The sequence below is a fragment of the Salmo trutta genome, chromosome 2, assembly GCF_901001165.1.
Source record: "Salmo trutta chromosome 2, fSalTru1.1, whole genome shotgun sequence".
NCBI classification, from domain to species: Eukaryota; Metazoa; Chordata; class Actinopteri; order Salmoniformes; family Salmonidae; genus Salmo; species Salmo trutta.
In genome coordinates, this window is record NC_042958.1 from 69,543,865 (window position 1) to 69,570,009 (window position 26,145).

The 26,145-nt window shown below is 41.3% G+C and overlaps 1 protein-coding gene across 1 annotated transcript in view; it reads right to left on the reverse strand.

Moving 5' to 3' along the window:
* The window catches only part of slc4a1b (solute carrier family 4 member 1b (Diego blood group)), a 37,265-nt gene extending 26,662 nt beyond the window's left edge, over nt 1-10,603 (reverse strand). The window contains exons 1-2 of the mRNA XM_029712893.1: nt 10,529-10,603; nt 1,299-1,345 (exon numbers count right to left, since the gene is read on the reverse strand). The gene's annotated coding sequence lies outside the window, so the exon portion shown is untranslated. The remainder of the gene's footprint in view (nt 1-1,298; nt 1,346-10,528) is intronic.
* Nucleotides 10,604-26,145: the final 15,542 nt, after the last annotated feature.

Below are 26,145 nucleotides of genomic sequence, written 5' to 3' on the forward strand. Positions count from 1 at the left end.
CCCCTGTCTGCAGCGTTTTTGTCCACTGGTTGTTTTCGGTGTCGGTGTGGAGGTGACAGATTAGCTGCTGGCTGTGTTTGGAGTGTCAATAAATGGCGTGTGGCAGAGTGTGTGTGGGTACAAGAGTTTCAAAGGACAGGAGTGTGTGTTTGTTTGTGTGTATGTCTTTCCTATGTATGAATACATTATCAATGGTGACAATCAGTTTGGTGACAACGGTGGCAGCTATGACATAGTGGTGGCAGCTATGATATAATGTATGTGTGAGGGGGGAGGGCTTGTGTGTAACGGTGTTGAAGTTTGTTTTTGTTCTTGAATGAACCCTCCTGTCCCTGCCAGTCACAGGTGTACCTCAGTTTAATTAAGTGCGTTTCAGGGGATCCACTAATGGTTGTAAAGGCTGGTAGGCCATGGGAGGACAGGAGCGGATACCATGGTGTAGCTCAAACGGAGATGTTTAATTGTGAACATACGTTCTATGTAGGTCTGTCAAACAATTAAAACATTTCATTGAGTTAATTGCAGAATTTGCTGTGATTAATCACAATTAATTGCAAATTCCAAATTTGCTCAAAGTGAGCTGTAATGTAAGATTTTTTATACAAAAACCATTACAATAATACTGACGTCCTGATATGTCTAATGTAACGGTAAGCTAAATGAGGTAAATAGAGAAATCACACTTTCTTTAACCTCAATGCCAAAGTATAAAGAATGTGGCATAGTATTGGCTATAGGAAAGGTTATGTATGTGTAAATCCCCCCTGTTGTGTGTGTGTGTGTGCTGTTCTGCCTCTAAGTGAGGGTCTGAATGCATGTATGAACTACACTACTGATAAGCTGCCCTTCAATGGCTTTTAACTCTTCTCACAGATGGCTGAATCTATCACATAAACTGTATCAATAACAAAATATCTCCATCAGATTGCTCAACATGTTGCAGGTGTCTTAATGCTGTGGTACAAGGTCCTAGCCTTAAAACACTGAGAGACCGTTTCCAGACACTGATTCAGCCTAGCCCAAGTCTAAAATAAATGTTTAATGGAGATTCTCCATTAAAAGTGGTTCTTAGTCCAAGGCCAGGCTTCTGTTTCCGGGAAACCATTTCTGAAATGTATTGTTGCAAAAGGGGGAACATAGTTAGATTGAATGGAGAACCCTATTTTCCCAGGGGTGGACAGCACGGGCAGCACAAAACACAGTATTAATACACTTCGAAATCGTTGCAGTATGCTAACCAAGGGAGTTATATACAGTATAAAGTAGATACTGTAGAAACGTGTGGAAGGACCACTTACCTGGCAGTCTCCCCTGGGGTTGGCGTTGGTGTTAACGTTCAACGCAGCTGGAACATAGAAAGGAGGCTCTGATAAGCATCGTACATAACCTTTCCTATTACTGTCTATACAGTACATTGTTGTCCGATCATCGGTGTCTGATTCATACAGTTTACACCTGAATATGATCATTCTCAACAGTATCCTCTAATGACCAGGTCCCTGCCTGAATGCCTAAATGCATTTTTGTTGTAGACATTCAAGTATAGAGAGAAGTTGTTTTTCAACCATAATTATAATGTCCCCAAATCCACTGCAGGCTTGCTGGCCGGATTAGGCTTGTGGGCTGTACATTTGCCACACCTGCTATACAGTTTATTCTGTACTGTGCAACTGAATGAAATACAGTGAATCCACAGACCATTCAGAAATACTTTTTCCACATTTTGCTACATTACAGCCTTATTCTGAAATAAAAACATTTTCCCTCATCAATATACACACAATACATCATAAAGACAAAGTGAAAACAGGTTTTTTTTAAAAAATTTTGCACATCTATTAAATTAAATAATCTATTAACATACACTACCGTTCAAAGGTTTGGGGTCACTTAGAAATGTCCTTGTTTTTGAAAGAAAGCACTTTTTTGTCCATTAAAATAACATCAAATTGATCAGAAATACAGTGTAGATATTGTTAATGTTGTAAATGACTATTGTAGCTGGAAACGGCAGATTCTTTATGGAATATCTACATAGGCCCATTATTAGCAACCATCACTCCTGTGATCCAATGGCACGTTGTGTTAGCTAATCCAAGTTTATAATTTTAAAAGGCTAATTGATCATTAGAAAACCCTTTCACAATTATGTTAGCACAGCTGAAAACTGTTGTCTGATTAAAGAAGCAATAAAACTGGCCTTCTTTAGACTAGTTGAGTATCTGGAGCATCAGCACGTGTGGGTTCGATTACAGACTCAAAATGGCCAGAAGCAAAGATCTTTCTTCTGTTACTCGTCAATCTATTCTTGTATTGAGAAATTAAAGCTATTCCATTCAAGAAATTGCCAAGAAACTGAAGATCTCGTAGAGCGCTGTGTACTACTCCCTTCACAGAACAGCGCAAACTGGCTCTAACCAGAATAGAAAGAGGAGTGGGAGGCCCCGGTGCACAACTGAGCAAGAGGACAAGTACATTCGAGTGGCTAGTTTGAGAAACAGACTCCTCACAAGTCCTCAACTGGCAGCTTCATTAAATAGTACACGCAAAACACCAGTCTCAACATCAACAGTGAAGAGGCGACCCTGGGATGCTGGCCTTCTAGGCAGTTGCAAAGAAAAAGCCATATCTCAGACTGGCCAATAAAAAGAAAAGATTAAGATGGGCAAAAGAACACAGACACTGGACAGAGGAACTCTGTCTAGAAAGCCACTATCCTGGAGTCGCCTCTTCACTGTTGATGTTGAGACTGGTGTTTTGCGGGTAGTATTTAATGAAGCTGCCAGTTGAGGACTTGTGAGGCGTGGTCTGCGGTTGTGTGGGCGGCTGGAGGTACTGCCAAATTCTCTAAAACGACATTGGAGGCGGCTTATGGTAGAGAAATTAACATTCAATTCTCTGGCCACAGCTCTGGTGGACATTCCTGCAGTCAGTATTACAATTGTGCATTCCCTCAATACTTGAGACATCTGTAGCATTGTGATGTGTGACAAAACTGTGCATTTAGAGTGGCCTTTTACTGTCCCCAGCACAAGGTGCACCTGTGTAATGATCATGCTGTTTAATCAGCTTCTTGATATGCCACACCTGTCAGGTGGATGGATTACCTTGGCAAAGGAGAAATGCTCACTAACAGGGATGTAAAAAAAATTGTTCAACATTTGAGAGAAATAAGCTTTTTGTATGTTTGGAACATTTCTGGGATCTTTTATTTCAGCTCATGAAACATGGGACCAACACTTTACACGTTGCTTCTATGTTTTTGTTCAGAGTATTTAACAGATTTGCACAAAAATGTGAATTAATGTTAGGATTCTGCCTTTATTGATTGAATGAGTGGGTATACAGTGGAGTCCGAAATTATTTACACCGTTGATAAAGATGAGCAAAAATAACTGTGTAAAATAAAAAAATTCAGGTACTGAGCTATATTGTATGCTCTAAACACTTTGGAAATTATTTTCTGTAGTACTAGTACAATTTCTCAGATAAAAATATTTTGTTTACCAAGTAATATAATTTGTTCTCAAAAAGGTAAGGGTAAAAATGATTGACCCCATTTTTCAATACCTTTCAATACCTCACCTTGTGAGGAAAATGGCCCTGAGTCTTCCTCTAAAATGTTTTATGAGTTGTAGAACACATTGGGAGGGATCTTAGACCATTCCTCCATACAGAATCCTTCCAGATCCTTGATATCCTTCGTCTGTGCTTATGGACTGCCCTCTTCAATTCAAACCACAGGTTTTCAAATCCGGAGACTGAGATGGCTATTGAAAAATGTTGATTTTGTGGCCAATTAAACATTTCTTTATGGATTTTGATGTCTTGCTGGAAGAGCCACTTGTGGCCAAGTTTCAGCCTCCTGGCAGAGGTAAACAGGTTTTGGGCAGAAATGTCCTGATACTGGGTAAAGTTCATGATATCACTGGTGTGCGTGGTCAAAGACCTCTTTATTCTGCTCATGAACATATGAGTGCATGTCTACATGTATTCCTGTGGTCCTGTCTTCCTTGTTACATAAAGTCTGTTGTGGCCTGTCACAGCATCCACAAATCTCTGACGGGAGCTGAGGATAGAAGTTGTCTGTGATAACAGCATGGATTATTTCCAAAACAGAGCAAGGTAAAGGGTAGTAGAGAGTCAGATTAGACAGACTAGACAGGTGTGTGTGTGTCAAGGTTATTATAGTAAACTAAAACTGAAACTAAAATTAAAACTAATCATGAAAAAACGATTTAGTAAATAATTAATAAACCCGTTTGAAAAAACAAAAATATACTGAAACTATTGTCTTTGACTCCAAAACGAACTAAAATAAAATAAAAACCATATGAATTATGTTTTTGGGGGGTGTGGTTGGGGCAAAAATCCCTGGTTGAATCAATGTAGTTTCTACATAATTTCAATGAAATTTCAATGAAATTATGTTGAACAAATGTGGAATGGACATTGAATTGACATCTATGCCCATTATTGAAATGAACTTTATAATTTAAAGGTAGACTCAGTGAGATGACGTTGCCATGAGCAGCGCTGCAGATATTGGGCTCGTTTGAGTGGTAAGACTAAAGCAAACGACTGTAGACGAAAGTGGAGGAGTGAAGTCCTGTCTGAGACAGCTGAAAGTCGCACACTAATGTGGATTTCCAACAGCAAGGCTCAGAACAACATGGCAGTGTTTATAAAAGGTTTTCTTTATAATGTCGAAATAAACATGTATCTTACCACCATATCACACACTCAAAAACTCATAATAGAATATTTTGTGTGTACATTGTACAATCTCTTAGTGAGATAGAGCCTCAAATATCCCATTAATTTGTATATATCCACTGTACCCATAAATCGTGGCAAATTGGTTCCTGTTTCAGTCACATCTTTGGTCCAGTTCACATGGGTCAAATCAAATCAAATCAAATGTTTTTTGTCACATGCTCCGTATACAACAGATGTAGACCTTACAGTGAAATGCTTACTTACAAGCCCTTAACCCACAATGCAGTTTTATGAAAATACGTTTAAAAAAGTCAGAGATAAAAAAATGAATAATTACAGAGCAGCAGTAAATGACAAAAGCGGGGCTATATACAGGGGGTACCAGTACAGAGTCAATGTGCGGGGGCACCGGTGTCGAGGTAATTGAGGTAATATGTACATGTAGGTAGAGTTATTAAAGTGACTACGCATAGATAACAACAGAGAGTAGCAGCAGCGTAGAAGGGGGGGGGGGCACTGCAAATAGTCTTGGTAGCCATTTGATTAGCTGTTCAGGAGTCTTATGGCTTGGGGGTAGAAGCCTCTTGGCTTCCAAGACATGGCACTCCGGTACCGCTTGCCATGTGGTAGCAGAGAGAACAGTCTATGACTGGGGTGGCTGGAGTCTTTGACAATTTTTAGGGCCTTCCTCTGTCACCTTGTATAGAGGTCCTGGATGGTAGGATCTTTGGCCCAAGTGATGTACTGGGCCATACGTACTAACCGCTGTAGTGCCTTGCGGTCGGAGGCCGAGCAGTTGCCATATCAGGTAGTGATGCAACCAGTCAGGATGATCTCGATGGTGCAGCTGTAAAACCTTTTGAGGATCTGAGGACCGATGCCAAATATTTTCAGTCTCCTGAGGGGGAATAGGTTTTGTCGTGCCCTCTTCATGACTGTCTTGGCATGCTTTGACCATGTTAGTTTGTTGGTGATGTGGACACCAAGGAACTTGAAGCTCTCAACCTGCTCCACTGCAGCCCGGTCGCTGAGAATGGGGGTGTGCTCGGTCCTCCTTTTCCTGTAGTCCACAATCATCCCCTTTGTCTTGATCACATTGAGAGAGAGGTTGTTGTCCTTGCACCACACGGCTAGGTCTCTTACCTCCTCCCTATAGGCTGTCTCATCATTGTCGGTGATCAGGCCTACCACTGTTGTGTCATCGGCAAACTTAACAATGGTGTCATGTCTGGCCATGCAGTCATGAGTGAACAGGGAGTATAGGAGGGGTCTGAGCACGTACCCCTGAGGGGCCCCTGTGTTGAGGATCAGAGTGGCGGGTGTGTTGTTACCTAGCCTTACCACCTGGGGGCGGCCCGTCAGGAAGTCCAGGATCCAGTTGCAGAGGGAGGTGTTTAGTCCCGGGGGCTTTATCTTAGTGATGAGCTTTGAGGGCACTATGGTGTTGAACACTGAGCTGTTGTCAATGAATAGCATTCTCACATAGGTGTTCCTTTTGTCCAGGTGTGAAAGGGTAGTGTGGAGTGCAATAGAGATTGCATCATCTGTGGATCTGTTGGTGCGGTATGCAAATTGGAGTGGGTCTAGGGTTTCTGGGATAATGGTGTTGATGTGAGCCATGACTCACCTTTCAAAGCATTTCATGGCTACAGATGTGAGTGCTACGGGTCAATAGTCATTTTATCCATGTTACCTTAGTGTTCTTGGGCACAGGGACTATGGTGGTTTGCTTGAAACATGTTGGTATTACAGACTCAGACAGGGAGAAGTTGAAAATGTCAGTGAAGACTTACCAGTTGGTCAGCGCATGCTCGGAGTACACGTCCTGGTAATCCGTCTGGCCCTGCGGCCTTGTGAATGTTGAGCTGTTTAAAGGTCTTACTCACATCGGCTGCGGAGAGAGTGATCACACAGTTGTCCGGAACAGCTGATGTTCTCATGCATGTTTCAATGTTACTTGACTCGAAGCGAGCATAAAAGTTATTTCGCTTGTCTGGTGGGCTCGTGTCACTGGGCAGCTCTCAGCTGTGCTTCCCTTTGTAGTCTGTAATAGTTTGCAAGCCCTGCCATATCCGACGAGCGTCGGAGCCGGTGTAGTACAATGTGATCTTAGTCCTGTATTGATGCTTTGCCTGTTTGATGGTTCGTCGGAGGGCATAGCGGGATTTCTTATAAGCTTCCGGGTTAGAGAGCGGCAGCTCTACCTTTTAGTTCAGTGCGGATGTTGCCTGCAATCCATGGCTTCTGGTTGGGGTATGTACGTACAGTCACTGTGGGGACAACGTCCTCGATGCACTTATTGATGAAGCCAGTGACTGATGTGGTGTACTCCTCAATGCCATCGGAAGAATCCCGGAACATATTCCAGTCTGTGCTAGCAATACAGTCCTGTAGTTTAGCATCTGCTTCATTTGATCACTTTTTTTATATACCAAGTGACTGGTACTTCCTGCTTTTATTTCTGCATGTAAACAGGAATCAGGAGGATAGAATTATGGTCAGATTTGCCAAGTAGAGGGTGAGGGAGAGCTTTGTACGCGTCTCTGTGTGTGGAGTAAAGGTGGTCCAGAATTGTTTTCCCTCTGGTTGTACATTTAACATGCTGATAGAAATTAGGTAAAATTGATTTAAAACCTCTTTGGGATAGGGGGCAGTATTTTCACGTCCGGATGAAAAGCGTGCCCAAAGTAAACTGCCTGCTACTCAGGCCCAGAAGCTAGGATATGCATAAATATAAATATAAATAGCATAAATATGCTAGGATATCTGTGAGTATAACAGAACTTATTTGGCAGGCGAAACTCCGAGGACAAACCATGCAGGAAAAAAGAACATTTAGTTCACTGTGTTTTCTATTGGTTTTCTATGGGAAACTAGATTTATGAGGCACCTGATTGCAGTTCCTATGGCTTCCACTAGATGTCAACAGTCTTTAGAAATTGTTTGATGTTTTTCCTTTGAGAAATGAAGAAGTATGGCTATTCAGAATGAGTGTCAAGCCAAGTGGACTCTTTTGTTTGGTGCGCGCGACCTGTAGCTCGCTCCACTTTGATTTTATCCGCTATTGAACACAGTATATTCCGTCTTAAATTGTATTTATTATTTATGTTTTTGGGTACCTAAAGTTGGATTAGGAAAGTTGTTTGAAATGTTTGGAGCAAGTAACTTATTAGATAATTTGTAGTCATTTTGGGCGAGTTGGAACCGGTGTTTTTCTGAATCAAACGTGCCAAATAAATGGACATTTTGGGGATATAAAGAAGGAGTTTATCGAACAAAAGGATTATTTGTGATGTTTCTGGGACATATTGGAGTGCCAACAGAAGAAGATCTTCAAAGGTAAGGCATGAATTATATCGTTATTTCTGATTTTCGTGTCGCACCTGCTTGGTTGAAATATGATTTTCATGTGTTTGTATGATGGGGTGCTGTCCTCAGATAATCGCATGGTTTGCTTTCGCCCTAAAGCCTTTTTGAAATCTGACACGGTGGCTGGATTAACAAGAAGTTAAGCTTTATTTTGGTGTATTGCACTTGTTTAATAAGTTTAATATTTATAGTAATTTAATTTGAATTTTGCGCTCTGCAATTTCACCAGGTGGGACGCTAATGTCCCACCTATCCCAAAGAAGTTACGTTTCCCTGCATTAAAGTCTCCCGCCACTAGGAGCACCGCCTCTGGATGAACGTTTTCCTGTTTGCTTATGGCGGTATACAGCTCACTGAGTGCGGTTTTAGTGCCAGCATCGGTCTGTGGTGGTATGTAGACAGCTACGAAAAATACAGATGAAAACTCTCTAGGTAGATAGTGTAGTCTACAGCTTATCATGAGATACACTACCTCAGGTGAGCAAAACCTCAAGACTACCTTATATATCGTGCACCAGCTGTTGTTTACATATATGTATAGGCCTCCGCCCCGTGTCTTACCAGAGGCTGTTGTTCTATCCTGCGGATAGAGTGTATAACCCGTCAACTATATGTTCTTAAAGTCGTCGTTCAGCCACAACTTGTGAAACATAAGATATTACAGTTTTTAATGTACCGTTGGTAGGATTTACATGCTTTCAGTTTGTCCCATTTATATTCCAGCAATTGAACGTTAGCTATCAGGACTGAAGGCAAAGGCAGATTAGCCACTCGTCACCTGATCCGAACAAGGCACAAGGCACCCTGATCTTTTTCCGCCAAATCTCAGTTTCCTTCTCCACCGAATGATGGGGATCTGGACCTGGTCGGTTGTCTGTAGTATATCCCTCCTGTCCGACTCATTGAAGAAAAACTCTTCGTCTAATCTGAGGTGAGTAATCGCAGTTCTGATGTCCAGAAGCTCTTTTCGGTCATAAGAGATGGTAGCAACAACATTATGTACAAAACAAGTTACGAACTACGCAAATTATTTTTTTAAATAGCATAGTTGGTTAAGAGCCGATAAGAGAGCAGCCAAACCCCCCCTTATGATTGGTTGACAATAGAGCCTCCCAGTATGCAAGTGATAGCTGCAGGATGAAGAGCAACTACAGAAACTTGCGGTCAACTGCAGTCAAAACTTCATGACCATTGATCACATGGTTTTTGACAATTTTTTGCCCTAGAATGCAACACACTTTGAAAGACTTGACAAATTTGATCTGCCTCAACGAGCGCATTGACATGAGCACGATGCAAAACTTTGCTCTCATACAGTCATACGGAGTATCTGCGAATGTACATGGGTGTGCTTCACACTGCAACAATGTGGTAGATATGGAACCAAAACGCTCCTGGTTTTTGCGGAAATTGAACCAGCACCACTACTGTTTACTTTGTGCATCTACGTCATCTCGCTGAGTCTACCTTTAAACCTAACCTAACCTAACCTATGACCTGACCCATCATCTTATGCATTACTGCCCCACAGTGGCAAGAACTGACATTCCTAAAAATACATAAATGGCTAAAACTACAACTGAATATTAATAATATAAAAATTAAATATAAATGTTTTTATAAAACTTTAAATAAATAAAAACTATTAAAGTGGATCTGAAAACTAACTGAAAATAAACCAAATTTCAAATAACATTCTTAAAACTAATAGAAATTAAAACGAATATTAAAACACTAAACTATAATAACCTTGGTGTGTGTGTGTGTGTGTGTGTGTGTGTGTGTGTGTGTGTGTGTGTGTGTGTGTGTGTGTGTGTGTGTGTGTGTGTGTGTGTGGGGGTGGGTGGGTGTGGGTGGGTGGGTGGGTGGGTGGGTGGGTGTGTGTGGGTGGGTGTCTGTGTAGATGTATACAAATTGATCCAGCATGAGTTTTGTATGGATAACCAATGGAAATATACACAGTGCAAATGAGGTGGAAAACAACTAGCATCTCAGATCTCAACCTCCAAACACAGTACAAATACAATGATTGCCATTGAAATTGATATTTGCACAACTATCAAACCTATTTTGGACAGTTTTTATAACTAACAAAGTGACAATGAAATGTATATCTTTTAAATAGTAAATGCATTGTTCCTATCCCTCTGTTACAACCTGAGAGCTTTCCTATGGGTTAATTCATGTAACTCTGTGAAATTGTATGTGGCGGTAAATATGTTGCATGATGGCAATGATAAATAAGATAACGACTAGAGTTATAATACAAAAATGAACAGATAATTAGGAACCGAATATTTTCGATTGAGTTAAAACATTTGCATTGTTGATCATTTCCGGCCAACATATAGCATAATCATTTTTCATCTTGCACAATATTATCACAATAACTTAAAATACTATTTCTAAGAGTAACGTTGATGGAAAAGCTTAAACGTACCTGCACCACGAACTAGCCAACCCAACCACTTTGACAAGCGACTGGCCCCCTCAATGCAAAAAAAGTGTGACTTTATATACACCACCTCTTTATAATGTCTGTGACTGTGGCCTTAGAATGGGACACACACATACACACACACACACACACACACACACACACACACACACACACACACACACACACACACACACACACACACACACACACACACCACTCAGACTCTGAGCCAGTGTGTTCCCAATGTCACCCATAATATTGATAGTAAATACCGTCACTTGATAACCTCGGACCAGTCTGACTGTCTCACTATCCTGACCGTCATCTTATCATCATATTTATTGGCTATGTTTGGAATAAACAAAGGATAGGATTACACATATTTATTGGCTATGTTTGGAATAACCACCGGATTACACTGGGCCAGGGGAGCAACTTTCGCTGGGGAGGAGGGGACCTGACTCCCCCACACACACTCTTAAATTGCATTTTTGCCCCCCCCCCAGTTTTATCATTGCACTGTGATACAAAAAGTGTTATCGGTGTGCTTTACGACCATGCACACGCCTCAGAGCGGTCGGATAGGCTGTTTGGAAGTTTCAGACGGCTGCATTTAGGACCACGTGGCCACCACAGAGCGTGCGAACAGAGGCAGCTGTTGTCTGTGTGTGTTGTGCTTTTTCTCAGAGTTGTAAAAGCAAGCAGAGCAGAAATTGGCTACTCTTTATTTGACTGATGTAGCTGGCAAGGTAACTGCTGTTTGACATATCAGAAAAAAAGCATTTATTCCCAGTGCTGAGCTATTAGTGTAACTGACATGTAACGTTAGCTAATGTTTCAGGTAGCAGTATCTAACAGCTGTTGTGTGTATGGAAATGTTTTGCAGCCTTTGCTTTGTCCCATTTCAACAGAAGTAAACTTGGCTCATTTTCGCCAGTTGGCTAACGTTAGCAATTTTTTATACCTCAATCACACTAGACATGAATCAAACGATGAAACCAGCGACCAAATTATTGAAGACCGATATTCTGAAGTCTTTTGGCAGCTCAATGTGAGTTTTTATTAGAGTCAGTACAGCAATGTTGTATTGGGAAAATAAAGAGAGTGAACAAATGTGAGCGATGATGAAGGCCAGTGATAAAGATGTGTCTAGCGACTTGCTGGCGCCGAGGCCCAGCATGATGACACAATCCCGATTTATGGCATTGTTTGCATGACAGACCATCTGTGGGCTATCACAGGGGTCAAACACACCTTATCTGTGGCAATCTCGAAGAAGTGATTGAAGTCCTAGGGTCACTGAAGCCAGGGGAGCTGAAGACTGATGAAACTTGAATCAACTAAATGAATGTCACTGTGTGAATTAAATGGTCATGTTTGTATTGTTTGGAGTTCATAGGTAACACAATTGTAAAATGTACTATGGATTTATTGTTACAGAGAAACTGTTTTATTCTGTTCGTCGGATGGCGCATAGTTCAAAGAGGAGCAACACGGGGGTGCGCCCGTATAATTTAGATGAACATTGTGATGATTAGATCCAAGAATGTATGCGTTATTTTCATGCCTTTGTTTTAATGTTTTGGGCCATGTAAAGGGATTTTAATTAGACGATGGGAGATACTGGGATTTGGCGCTCTTGGATGAATAAAAACTGGGTTTCAACGTTGATCATGGAGCCATTGATAAACCGATCTCCTGATATACTGTATGTCATAGTGGTGAATTTTCTATGCGGTTAAAGGACTTAGGATATTTTATATTCTTTTCATCGTGAAGATTTCTGCTATGTACCATTTGTTAATTGTATTATTTTTTAAATGGATACGAACTGTATCCCTCGCATTTCTGTGTAATATTCCTTGAATTATTATTTGGTGAAATGTTTAATGGTAAATGTTATTCACAATTTACATAGCATATATTCTCGGTCTCTAACTGTGCATCTCTGTGCTAAGGTTAACTCACTCATTTAATGCTAGGACATTGATGGCAAGATATTAGCTCTTTGTTCGTTGGCCTCTTAATTATTGCATAACGATAAACCTAGACACCTGCATCATATAGCATTCTGAGTGGTGATGCAAGGCTCGCAACTTTGGCTATACCCACTGGATACAATTAGGGGCCTATAGCCTTCAAATAATAATGGAGTCAGATATACATCATATTTTAGGGTATTAGACCCTGTACACTAATTCTCTGTCATCCTCAGATGAAGTGAATTTTCACTATTCCACAATACAACGTTATTGATCTGCCAGTTTCCCAGGCTAATTCCCTACTTCTCACACTGACATGGTATAAACAGCTATACAGGCTTCACTGTCATGGTGCACAGTCAGTACACAACACTATGATCATCATGTCTTAGCAGGATCATATGGTGTCCCAGCAGGGTCAGACAGCCAGGGAAGACCAGTTTTCGGAGATGAGGTGAATTTTGCAGTATATTATAACAATCAGTGAATGGATACAAAATTTCATCTTGAGTTGATTGGTAGGCTACAGTCTGGGATCTGGGAATAATGGTCATTTCAAATATTGAAACATTGATTCTATTCTTGGAATATAATGTATAAATGTATACCAAGGTAATACATTTATCAGACGGTGACAGGGGTCTCAGCAGGTTCAGGCAACCAAGGAGGTGAACTTTTACAGATGCAACACTTTATTCTATCTGTGCAGAATAAAGTGGACAAGTGGACAAGTGGACAAGGCAGAAGCTTCAAAGTTTGAAACTACTGTATTCTAAGGAAGTCTGACAAACCTCTAAAGTCGATTTCCAAACTGTATTGAGGGTTGAGAGGCTTTTCTCGATGACACAAAACATGTAAAACAAAAATGTGAGGAAGACCTGGGAGACCCTATTGATGATGATGAATGGATACAGATGCAGTGGTTCCTCATTTAATAGTTACGAGCTTACACCGCGGGACTTAGAGGTACCCAGCGTCACGGCTTCATTGCTCCAGACCACCACAAGGGGGAGTTAGAGCACTCATTATGCATTTGGCTCCCAATGTTTTTATATGACCAATCATATTGAGTGGTTCCAATGACAAATTTGACGCGAGCCTCCCGTCCCTAGTGACTTTCTCCAGCAAAGATGGCTGACAAAACATTATGGTGGAAGCAAATGTAAGTAGGTATAACGTCATAACGAGTCAAGCAAAACATTTATAATTGAGAGGAATATTTTAGTTAATAATGTAGAGACAAACATTTGTGCATATTATTTTGTCATAAAGTTAGTTTATGAATGGCTCTGACAAAATGTGACGCCATAGTGAGTAATATATATGATGGCAGCACATCTGTGGAAACAAAACTGCTTGATTTTGATTAATTGAAAGGAGAAAGAGCAGAGGGAATTGCAGCTGAGGTCCTGGTGGACATCCAAAAAAATGTAACCTGCAAAACAAAGTCGTGGCATTCTCTGCTGACAACACATATACCAACTTTGGAGAAGTGAATAGGCTGGGGAGGGTCAATGTCCATACCAAAGTTAAAAAGGCTCTGCAGCGGGAGGTGATTGTCTTAGGTTGTCCTGCCCACATCATTCATAACACGGCCAGAACAGCTTTGGATATGATTCCCCTTGATGTTGAGTACCTGCTCACAAAGATATTTTCATATTTTCACTGTCAGATTAGAAAGACTGAAGAGCTTTTGTGAGTTTGTTGGCCAGGAGTCCCATAACATTTTAGGACACCGCAATGTTCGCTGGCTGTCCATGCTCCCTGCTCTAGAAAGAGTGCTGAAAATGTATGTGCCATTTCAAATCCTTCTTTCTTTCTGAAGACAGATGCCCTGTTGTTCTGCGAACAATGTTCGAAGATCCACTGACTGAACTTTGGCTGGCCTTTGTACATGGAAACCTGACAGTATTCAGTGACACAATCAAGATGCTTGAAGACCAGGATCGCTGTGCTGTGAAGTCAGCTGCAATTCTAAGAAACGTTGAGGCAACATTGACTGCAAGACGTGATGACAACTTCATTCCAGTTTTGGTCAGAGGACTTCTGAGAGAGCTAGAGGAAAATGGAGCAATGTCTAAATAGAGATTTCTCAAAACATCCCAATCCTTCTTCACTACGGCTGTGAACTACCTGCAAGCATGGGGAAAGTGTAACCGATGTGAAATGGCTAGTTAGTTAGCGGTGGTGAGCGCTAATAGCGTTTCAATCGGGTGACGTCACTCGCTCTGCGACCTTAAGTAGTTGTTCCCCTTGCTCTGCAAGGGCCGCTGCTTTTGTGGCGCGATGGGTAACGATGCTTCGTGGGTGTCAGTTGTTGATGTGCGCACAGGGTCCCTGGTTCAAGCCTAGGTTGAGGAGAGGGACGGAAGCTGTACTGTTACAAAAGCACACAAATAATCTAAAAGATTTACATTGTCTCCTTTTAAAAAGGCAACCTCAGCGTGAAGAGATCTAGAAGGCAGCAGCCACACTGCAGGAAAAATGCCCCAATGTGACCATCAATGAGGATGCATTGTTTGACGAGGTTACTGGCCTGCAAGAGTTCCTAAAGGGGGGATCGCTTGAAGAATGGAAAACATCTGAGACAACGCTTAGTCAGATATGGAGCATGGTGGTTAACCACTTCAAAGAGAACGACATCCCACACACTAACCTGGCTAGATTAGCGTCTGTTGTCATGTGCTTAGCTGGAAGTAATGCACCAGTCGAGAGAGTGTTCTCCCAAATGAATGATCTATGGACAGCAGCAAGAAATAGGTTCACTGTTCTGACCATCAAGGCCATGCTTATTGTGAAGACAAACTTCATCCTCCCCTGCCAGGTGTTCATGGAGAAGCTGGCCAAAGACAGAGCAAACCAGAAGAAAATACCGGTAACTCAGATATCTTCTTAGAAATATACAGATTTGGTTGGTATAATGGTATTAAGTAGTTACCAATCCCATCATCTAATTTCTTTATTATGTTGTTAAGTATTTCACATATACTATTGTCTCTTTTTTGTCAATTTTGCTCATGTTCTCTTCTGCTCTTATTCTACCAGGACCACAGAATGGCTGTTCAGATCAGACAGTTCTGTCTTGTCCGTGGGGTTTCTGTAATATAGTTGTTTTCTCTTTCTATCACAGTGTACCTGTTAGATTCAATACATGAAACCGGAATTGTTCCCCTTTTTTTATTTCATAGATAATAACATTGGATATTTTAATGGTATATTGACCGCCAAACTGGAAATTTCCCCGGTTTTCATTTCAGAAATCTGGTCACTTTAAATTAGAAGTTGCATAGAAGTGTGGGCTTAAGCTTTTACTTTTAAAATGGTTCCATAGACAGTCTTTCTGAATGCGCTACCGGTGTTTGGCATTCGCTATATGCGAATGCGTTTAATGCGTGAAATAAAGTCACTACAAAAGATTAACACATTCTGCCCACATGTCTACAGATGTAGTTTATTTTAGAAACTGTCATGCCTCAGTTCCAACATCTCCAAATCATACAGAAAATGAGGGCGTTTTCGTTACCACTAGAGTTGAATGGAGGGTGTTTTTCAGGCAGGGTTATGACTCTTGTTCGTGAGCAAACAAATATAGAATGGCTCTGATTTATCAAAGAAAACGTCGATATGTTGTGTGCAACTGTTTGATAAATCCCAATCATTTGTTGCACACGCACATCCTAGAATCTCCACATAGCACAGAATTTTGTAAAAAATATCGAAAAATGAGGGAACCAAGAGTCGTGAACGAGCGCTACAACCCCGCCTGGAAAACACCCTCCAATCAATTTTTATGCTAACAAAAATGCCCTAATTTGCTGTATGGTGTGGAAATGTTGGAACTGGGCAATGTCAGTTTCCTAAAATAAATCGCAAAAGCAAATTTGAGCTAATTTCTGTAGAGGTGTGGGCAGAATGTATTAATCTTTTGCAGTGACTTTTCAAACTGAAAATGCATGCCACCTATAGCAAGTGCCAAACACTGGCTGCGCATTCTGTAAGATTGATTGTCTATATGAATATATCCGCAGTGCTTAGTTGGAGCCACCTCTCGATTTTGGAATGTTTTATTCCCGGAACCTATTTGCCAGGATCAGTACCTCTCTTGGCATGAAAAATAATTGTCACTGTTTGCAATGTAAAAAGTGTAATACGATCAATAAGAGTTCATTCAAGTTGCCTTTTCTGTAATTATCCTGCCCCCTAAAAAACGTAATGTGAAAACGTGCCTGATATTCTGAGAATTGATTCGTGTTGGGCCAAAAATCTCTCCCCTGCCAGAATTCCCCCCCCCCCCCCTAATTTTCTTCATTTTGTGGCTAGAGTCAAATGCTTTCGGTGGCACACATCAGAGTCAAATACTTTCTATAGAACAAACTTCACATCAGGATAGGCAACCGAAATTAATAATACATGTATGTGTGTTATATTAAACATAGAGGGAGTAAAATGTTGGCAAGCATTTCAGAACAACTACTAGCTGAATAAGACATGGGAGACATGACGAATTTTGGCTAATACAAAATCAGTAGCGGGTTTAAGTACGGGCGACATGGGCAGCGGCTCAGGGCGGTATCTTGCCGGGGGCGACACCGGGCGCCCCCAGGTGCAGGCGGGGGCGGACGCAGGCGCGGGCGCAATACCATCTAGAACAGCCACAAACACTTGAAACAAATAGCAAACCGAAAACTGCAGACAAAAATGCTTTCTGCTACTAAGATCAGTGAAATGTAGGCTAAACTGACAACGGACTGAAGAGCAGAAATCTCAACTAGCGAGCAAGTCGCAGCAATGAAGAACGCGAAGGGGCGATAATTCTATGAGCGGTGAGATTTTCTGCACAACACCGGCGAGTGTTTTTGGTTTGCGCAACATTGTAGCCTGTATATACCAATGCTTGGCCATTTCTGTGGTTAGAGAGAGAAGCGCGCCTGTATCTCTCACAGAACTAGAATGAGATTCACTTTCTATGATCTCTTTCTCTCCCTCTCTCTGCTCTAATAGACATGCTCCTGCGATTTGTATCTCTCCAGCGTTGCACTTCATAATTTATTTATTTTAGAATCATACACTCTTTGAAAAAAGGGTGCTATCGAGAACCAACCAGGCTTCTTCGGCTGTCCCCATAAAAGATCCCCTTTTGGTTCCAGGTAGAACCCTTTCCACAGAGGGTTCTAAATGGAACCAAAAAGAGTTCTACCTGGAACCAAAGAGGGTTCTACCTGGAACCTAAAAGGGTTCTCCTATGGGGACAGCCGCAGAACCCTTTTGGAACCCTTTGTAGCCGCGGAAAGGGTGCTGGAGTTGCCGCATCACCCCTGAAAAATGTTTACATTTGCCAAAGTTGTAGAATTACTGCTGTCTGTTGAGAAAGAAATTCAATAATTTAGAATACTACACCATGAGTATGCCTATAATTTAGACACAGAGGGTCAATAGTTTATTTTATTTTTAAACAGCCTAGCTGCAGATTGTGTGTAGCCCAATCACAAGGCATGCCTACAGTCTGGAACGCGCGGCAAATCTGAGTGAACAGTTTGCAGCCAAAACAGGCCTTTGCAATATTTCAAATAGCCAAACATCGCTGGAAAACACAGGTTTGAAAGCAAATGGATTCTGCTGAAAAGAGAAGACTAATCTGTCTGTAATATATTATCAAAATATGTGTTCAACTTTCAAATAGGCCTACTGAGCGAAAAGCATGGTTTTACAAAGTAAAACAATGCGTTACAAAGTTACACAAGAAAGTTTGCCTTTTGGTACGAGCGCATCGACCATTCGCGGGTGAGTGAGCTGCGCATCCTTGGGTGAGTCAGTGAAACTGGAAAGCTTTTTTAGGACTATAATTTCTTTCTCATATTGTACAACATGTGTGTCTCCACACACCTATGCCTAGGCTATTGATGGATTCAAGACAAGGTCGTTTTGATGTAGAATGATGTAGAATTGCATGTGTGCATCTTCTGCAAGCGCTTAAACTCTACTGCTCAATGCCAGCACGCAAAAGCGATGATATGCATGCAATGCTTTGTTGTAAAGGAGATTTTTTTCCACTTCATGCGTTCCGGTACCACAGAACCCCCCCAGGTCAGCCCCATCTCGGCTCAGTTTTTGTTCCGGCACCTTCCAATTTACAAATGAAGCGCTGAATATCCGAACAACTTAAACGTAGGCTAAATGACTACAGCCCACACTTCTATTCAAAATATGAATTGCTGTTCAATATTTTGTTTATCAATACACGATTGTGTTTCTATCTCCTGCCTTGGTTTAGGCTCTGAGATTTAAATAGGCTATGATGTTGAGCTCCTACCGCACAGCAATATTGTAGCCTACCCATACTGTCAAATATTTGAAATAGGCTATGTCTATTTAATTTTCAGCATGGTTGGCTATTTGTAACCTTGTCTCAGAGCCTTTCGTATTATCATGTACATAAATCCAAGCCTCTCCATTTAGTATGAAATGTTATGTTTCATATAATATGTTACGTTTTGTATGGTATGTATTCATTTGTGGATGTCCATCACCCATTTCGTATGATGTTGCAAATTACAATTCGGATTATATGTTCCGAATTTGCAAAACGTACAATATGTTAGGAATTTTAAAATTGTACTATATGTTAGGAATTCTAGCTAGGTGGCTAATGGTAGCTAGCTCGCTAACGCTAGCTAGGCTAGGGGTTAGGGTTAAGGTTGTGGTTAAGTTTAGGAGTTAGGTTAAAGGGTTTTAAGGTTAGGGTTGGCTAAAAGGGTTCGGGTTAATGGAAGGGTTAGCTAACATGCTAAGTAGTAAGTAGTTGAAAAGTTACTAATTGGCTAAAGTTGTCTGTGATGAGATTTGAACTCACAACATTTGGGTTGCTAGACATTTGCATTATGTGCCCGCCGATCCACCCCGGCCACCCCATAAGTAACCATCTGTCTTCTGTAACCATACCAAATGTAACATATCATACTGAAGTGTCTCGAATTTACTTACAGAATAATACGACATGCTCTGAGACCAGGCTGCTATTTAATGAGCAATGGATAAATGGTAGCCTCATTTTTATTGTGTAGTGGGAATAAAGCAGTCATGTCAGAAAAGGAGAGCCATGCCCTCCAATATGATTATTATTTAGGCCTATATAATAAAAGTAAAATAAATAGGCCTATATGAATTAGACAACATGCTGCTATATACAGTATATGCATATATGCGATCTCTTCACCAAAGGCAAATGCGTCTGTTTTATCATTAGGCCTACATTTTAATGTTGTTAATAGCATACCATTATTATAATTCCTGTGCATCAAACACTTCCTTTTCCCCCAAAATAACAATATTTGCTTGCAATACAGTTGATCACCCACTAGAAGTTGTGCGTATGCATGGTCTGATATTTGCGTGCAGATTAGCACACATTCCCGTCAAATTCAAAATGGAAATTGACCAACCTTTGTGGGACAACTGGTAAACACACTGTTTAGACTTTTTTTGTGAGCACACACCTTCGATAAATGATGCCCCTGGTGAGGGGTGTCTTTATGACAAGAAAAAGTGAACTCATGTCAAATGTGGAGTAAAGTGAAAAGAAGGTATGGCTTGTGGAGAAGAAGCTGACATGAAAATATGATTGAGAAATTGTTCTTACAGCGACTGAATAACTTCCTTTTACCATCTCATAACATATTCATTTCATAACATATCATCATCATTGGACCGACCCAACTCAATCCTGAAAACTGAAGTTTTTGTAAATAGTACTGGTTACTGTAAATTGGGGCAAATTTACATGTGTGTTTATAACTACTTGTTTTATAACTATGGCTACAATAGTTACTAGTCCAGCTTTGAAAGTCAACATGAAAGCAGGCCTGCCTGAGATTTCAGTCAGAAAAAAGCTTATTGGCATGATATCAGTATAACTGTGTGCATCATACTGATATGAAGGCCTAGTAAAGTTATTTTGGGAGCAGAGTCGCAGAGACATCTCACCTATACATGCTAACATGAGCTAATTGGCCAAGTGCCAGGGCAGAGACGATTTATTGTCCATTTCCAATAAACAGTACAAGACTAATTTTACTACTGCTTTTATCACATAATAGAAAAGTCATTATTACAAGGTGCATGGTATGTAAATAACAGAAAATTAGAATAAAATCATTCAAAAATGAAATAATTGCTGTGATAGTCCAAGTGTGGGTGGCAGGCCAACCAAATACTACTATTTGAAATTAGATTTTGATATTGTGGAACCCTTGTAGAAGTCTTCATTGATTTGTTGCGTTCCATTTATTTCCAGCAAAGATGAATGGACATTTGATGATACAGCCACAGAAAAGAGAATTTGATAATAAACATTCATGAAAACAGTGACGATTGAAAGCTGCTGATAATGTTCACTGGAGCGTCATTTGCCCCCTGCAACTTGTGATGCAATGAGACTTTAGGTTCAAAAACATGACGGAGACGTTGCTCTGCTTTAGAGAGGAAAGTGGGGTTTGATGAGCGCACTAGTGGGAAAAAAGACTGTTATCACTGGTGATGAAAAATGTTAGTTGGCTCTCAGTACCATGCTTACTCCAAAGGACACTATCTGGCCCAGAAAGACGGTGTAAGGATAGGGTGTGTGTGTGTGTGTGTCACAACACCAGGGGTCTACACACCCAACTCCAAGAGGACCATGTGGAGACCATGCTTGTTTCCATTATACAATTACAATAGCAAAAAATGCAAGATACAGTATATGTTCCAAAATTGCCGTTTGAATGTAATATGCTACAGTACTGTACATTACAGTACATTACACTGTTATCTTATTAGGAAATACCTTTGCACTACCCATTAAAATGTACTGAACATAACATTTCCATCATTTCTATCCCATGTGTGATCATTGAAGACATCTTTCACAATCATTAATGCAACAAAGAAATGTATTGTTTAGATATAATTACAACATAGGTCTACTGTAATCAAAAAGACCCTATCAAAAAGACCCCAGCGACGTGTATGCAATTTATCATTTCTAGAACTACAGAACAACAATCTTTATATAATCTATATAGAAATGTCAAATATTGACTGACTGAGTTTGATATGCTAGTTCTGATTTGCTGATTCATTTCATGACTATAGGAGGTAAACTTTTCCCCCCGGCACAGAAGACGTGGATGTTGTTTAAGGCCCCCCCCCCGCACCTCTCTGATTCAGAGGGGTTGGGTTAAATGCGGAAGATTCATTTCAGTTGAAGGAAGTGAGTTGTACAACTGACTAGGTATCCCCCTTTCCCTTTAAACATACATGATTACTAGCGGGTGGTGGATTTCATCCATAAAAAAAGAGGGGACAAAACAGCAGAGGGCAGTACCGTATTGCAAATACCAATACATGACATTGTCACTAGCAACTGGATGGATACACACAAACAACAGTTAAGAGTGGTGTGTTCATGACATGCTGGAAACTTGGAAATACGAGCTTCCAAGTGGGAAAAATCCATCTGAACGGCCCACCAACTCATAATTACTTCTTTACATGCTGAACTCTGACTTCATCTAGTAAGGAAATTACTTTGACGACAGTATTTTCAGCAGTTAAATACAACAACAAAAGGTTATTTATAAAAAAGCAATCTATTTATATGATTATTGAACACTATAATTTGTTCACGAGCATATTAGCTGTACCTTCGTTTATGGTTGACTCCGCTAGTTTGCGTAGGTACGTCAACCACTCCGACGTAGCTAGAATTCAAGCAAGTGAATACACCCAGTTTGTTGCTACGAGTTTAGAAGATGGATTTCCAAACATTCCAACTGATTTATAATTATATAGAGCAATATTTCCATCGTGTACCTTTCAGCAATGAAAACACAGCAGAGTTACTTGAAGGAAGGAAGGCAAGAAGGATTCATGTTAAAATAATTTGATCTGGGCCCCAATTTAGCTGTTCGGGGTCGTTTTTTGGATTGTTGAAACAAAACAGACACAGTTAACTTGACAATGATGACAAAAGACATTCAAGCCAGTGAAAATGGATGGAAAACTGTTATAAATAAATGCTCAGTGTTGCAGCTTTTGTCCTAAATATTATTAGGCTTTGCAGATATGATATGAAGTGAAGTGCCACTACTTTATAATATTTTTGGAATAATAACACATTCGTGAGTCTGTACGATTTCGGCATGTACTCATCTGACACAGGGGAATGTGGTGTTCAACATCTCTCTCTCTCTCCCTCTCTCTCTCTCTCTCTCTCTCTCTCTCTCTCTCTCTCTCTCTCTCCAACCACCCCATTTCCTGGAACACAGAAAGATTGCGGTTCGGTCACTAGGTCATAGTGAACTCTGATATCCTCCTGGATCACAATGCGCTGATGCAACCCTGATTAACTTTGAACTTTGAACCTTGAACCCCAACCTCAGTAAGAGGATGGAATCAATGACGCATTGTGGGCCATACCAAAGGCCACTGGCTGATGGGTCAACATGGTGATGGCATGAGCATCACATCATCACTTGACATTTGTCTCATCGTTTTGTCCCTCTATCTATCACTTTATCCATCTCCCCACTCCAACTCTCTTTCTACACTCTTCTTTACGCACACAGTGTCTCTTGAAATTGTCCCTAGCCATGTCATACATACAACAACATATGCATCCCACTGGGCACAGACGTCAATTCAACATCTATTCCACGTTGGTTCAATGTAATTTAGTTGGAATGATGTTGAAACAACGTTGATTCAACCAGTGTGTGCCCAGTGGGATGAGTACACAAATTCAATCACTGGAATAGGACTTTGGAAAAGGAAAAAAAACAAATGAATCTTGCCTAATGAAAGAAGGATGGATGAAAAGAGAAGAAGGGATGAAAAATGAGAGAACAATAATGGGTGTTGGGGGAGCTCAAGGTACAAGATGAACAAGGGAACAGAACAGGAAGAGGAAGCTGTAATCAATGCTAATACATTTTTTATAGCTGCAGCCAAGCTTCAATCTATTGTTCCATGTATTGATTCTGAGGGTTGAAACACTGCCTTGAAGCGGAAAGGTGCTTCTTGTAAGTATTGTGTCAAAATGGTGAGGAATAAAAGGGAGGGGAGGGGAAGTTAGTCTTTGGTGCATGTGTTTACTGTATAACAATCACCTCATGGTCAAAGAGTAAGGCTAAAAAGACAGTGAAATATTACTGAGTATAATATATACTGTACTTTCTTTATATGTAATCTACAACAGTGTGTATACATACAGGTAACTGCCAAAATAAAGGAAACACCAACATAGTGTTTTAATAATAGGGCGCTGACCGCCAGAACAGCTTCAATGCTGTTGGAGGGATGCGACACCATTCTTTCACAAGAAATTCCATCATTTGGTGTTTTGTTGATGGTGGTGGAAAACGCTGTCTCTTGCACCGCTCCAGAATCTCACATATGTGTTCAATTGGGTTGAGATTTAGTGACTGAGATGGCCATGGCATATTGTGAAACATAAGCAAGTTGAGCAGTCTTTGTCACTGAAGCTCCTTTCAAACGCGCCCAACAATCACCCCTCTTTCAAAGTCACTCAGATCTCTTCTTCTAGCCACGATAGCCAAAATAATGGGCAACTGGGCCTGCCTAGCATTTTTTACATGACCCTAAGCATGATGGGAAGTTAATTCCACACCTGTGTTGAAGCTCCTGCTTTCAATATACTTCGTATCCCTCATTTACTCGTGTTTCCTTTATTTTTGCAACTACCTGTATACATGCATTCGGAAAGTATTCAGACCCCTTGACTTTTTACACATTTCGTTACGTTACAGCCTCATTCTAAAATTGATTTTTTTTTAAATCCTCAGCAATCTACACACAATACCCCATAATGACAAAGCGAAAACAGGTTTTTCAAAATTTTTGCACATTTATAAAAAATAAAATAAATAACAGAAATACATTATTTACATAAGTATTCAGACCCTTTGTTATGAGACATGAAATTGAGGTCAGGTGCATCCTGTTTCCATTGATCATCCTTGAGATGTTTCTACAACTTGATTGGAGTCCACCTGTGGTAAATTCAACCAAACTGAGCAATCGGGGGAGAAGGGCCTTGGTCAGGGAGGTTACCAAGTGTCACATGTGCTCCCTCTCCGGCCTCGTGGTGACCAGGCTGCTCGTTATGGCGCACACCTGTCACCATTGTTACGCTGTTTTGTTCATTAAATTATACACTCCCTGAACTTGCTTCCCGCCTCACACGTTACACCAAGAACACGATGGTCACTCTGACAGAGCTCTAGAGGTCCTCTGAGGAGATGGGAGAACCTTTCAGAAGGACAACCATCTCTGCAGCACTCCACCAATCAGGCATTTATGGTAGAATGGCCAGATGGACAGCCTGCTTGGAGTTTGCCAAAAGTCAACTAAAGACTCTCAGATCATGAGAAACAAGATGAAACTCTTTGGCCTGAACGCCAAGCGTCACGTCTGGAGGAAACCTGGCACCCTCCCTACGGTGAAGAATGTTGGTGGCAGCATCATGCTGTGGGGATGTTTTTCAGCGGCAGGGACTGGGAGACTAGTCAGGATCGAGGGAAAGATGAATGGAGCAAAGAGAGATTCTTGATGAAAATCTGCTCCAGAGGGCTAAGGACGTCAGACTGGGGTGAAGGTTCACCTTCCATCCTTGGCGCCCACCAGCCGGTGTCTCCACTCCTCTAATGCCAACTTCACCGCCAGGAGCTCTCAATCACCAACGTCGCAATTCCTCTCTGCAGGGTCAGTTTCTTAGAGTAATATGCACACGTATACAATTTCTGTGGATTACCTTGTCATTGAGACAGAACTGAACCCATGTCCACACCTGAAGCGTCCACCTCTACCACAAAGGCTATCGTGGGATGTAGGTGTTTGAGCAATGGGGCGGAGGTGAAACGTCCCTTGAGTAGACGGAATGCCTCGTCGGATGCTGGGCTCCACACCAACCTATGGGGACCACCCTTGAGGAGAGAGGTGAGAGGAGCGGCGACGGAGCTGAAGTTCCTGATGAAACGGCGGTAGAAGTTGGCAAACCCCAAAAACCATTGTAACCCCGTTATGGTGGTTGGGACTGGCCATGACCTGACCACATCTACCTTCTAGACGTCCGTCCTCACTCCCTGCGGTCTGATTTGGTAGCCTAGGAAGGAGACCAGCTTGGCACACCTGTATTTGGGTAGTTTCTCCCAGTCTTCTCTGCAGAACCTCTCTTGCTCTGTCAGGTTGGATGGGGAGAGTTGCTGCACAGCTATTTTCAGGTCTCCCTGGAGATGTTTGATAGGGTTCAAGTCTGGGCTCTGGCTGGGCCACTGAAGGACATTCTGAGACTTGTCCCAAAGCCACCCCTGTGTTGTCTTGGCTGTGTGCATAGGGTTGTTGTCCTGTTGGAAGGCAAACCTTCGCCCCAGGCTGAGGTCCTGAGCGCACAGGAGCAGGTTTTCATCAAGGATCTCTCTGTACTTTGCTCTGTTCATCTTTCCCTCGATTCTGACTAATCTCCCAGTCTCTGCATCTGAAATACATGATGCTGCCACCAGCATGCTTCACCATAGGGATGGTGCCAGGTTTCCTCCAGATGTGACGCTTGGCATTCAGGTGAAAGAGTTCAATCTTGGTTTC